Source organism: Mandrillus leucophaeus, unplaced genomic scaffold, assembly GCF_000951045.1.
Source record: "Mandrillus leucophaeus isolate KB7577 unplaced genomic scaffold, Mleu.le_1.0 Scaffold934, whole genome shotgun sequence".
Classification (NCBI taxonomy): domain Eukaryota; kingdom Metazoa; phylum Chordata; class Mammalia; order Primates; family Cercopithecidae; genus Mandrillus; species Mandrillus leucophaeus.
Window position 1 is genome coordinate 810,879 of NW_012110186.1, and position 1,154 is coordinate 812,032.

The window sequence follows — 1,154 nt, forward strand, 5'->3', positions numbered from 1 at the left end:
ACACGATTTCCAGTGCCTCCTGCTTTCAGCCCTTGGTCCCCCTTTAGTTCCTCCAATGTGCTATGTTCTTTCCTGTTACAAGATTCTTCAAGCGGTCTTTTTCTCCTCTGATTACTCTCACAGCCTCTTTCTTTTTCTTCTACAAGAAGGTATTTCCCATAAAATAAAATAAGTAGTGGCAATATTGTACCTCTCTCTTTCTCTCTGTCTCTCAATGATAGATAGATAGATAGATAGATAGATAGATAGATAGATAGATAGATAGATAGATAGATAGATAGATGTGTGTGCGTATGTACGTGTGTATATATAGATGTGTGTATATATAGATATATGTGATGTTTTATGAAGCAGAGATGAATAATAGTTTATGAGCCCTGCTCAAAATGTCGGGTCCATGAACAAAATAAATTATTATTGTAGTTTTAAGGCATTAGGTATTGAAATAGTTTGTTAAGTACCAATAGATAAAACATGTTGCACCCATGTGGATTAACGTCATTAGAAAAAAACCACACAGCCATGGAAACTAGTTTTGATTTAAATTCCAGTCTACTGGAATACATGCACTTGTCTACTTGACATGTTCACTTTGAATGCCGAATATGCAGTTAAAACTTAGCATGGCTTGTCCTCGTTAGTATAGTGGTGAGTATCCCCGCCTGTCACTCGGGAGACCGGGGTTCGATTCCCCGATGAGGAGGCTAACAGAATCGACCTTTGCAGGGCGCGGTGGCTCAAGTCTGTAATCCCAGCACTTTGGGAGGCCAAGACGGGCGGATCACGAGGTCAGGAGATCGAGACCATCCTGGCTAACACAGTGAAACCCCATCTCTACTAAAAAAAAAAAAAAAAAAACACAAAAAACTAGCTGGGCGAGGTGGCGGGCGCCTGTAGTCCCAGCTACTCGGGAGGCTGAGGCACGAGAATGGCGTAAACCCGGGAGGCGGAGCTTGCAGTGAGCTGAGCTCCAGCCACTGCACTCCAGCCTGGGCGACAGAGGGAGACTCCGTCTCAAGAAAAAAAAAAGCAAAAAACAAAAAACTTAGCATGCCCAGGTTCAAATTCTTAATGCTATCCCTCTGGAAAACTGCTCCTTGAGATTTTCCCATCTCAGTTGATTATAAATCCTCTTCCCAGTTGCTCAGGCCTAA

At 42.6% G+C, this 1,154-nt stretch overlaps 1 non-coding gene across 1 annotated transcript; it reads left to right on the forward strand.

Annotated features, from left to right (window-relative positions):
* Window positions 1-631: 631 nt before the first annotated feature.
* On the forward strand, window positions 632-703 carry TRNAD-GUC. Its single transcript has one exon. It is a non-coding gene; the product is annotated as a tRNA-Asp (tRNA).
* Window positions 704-1,154: the final 451 nt, after the last annotated feature.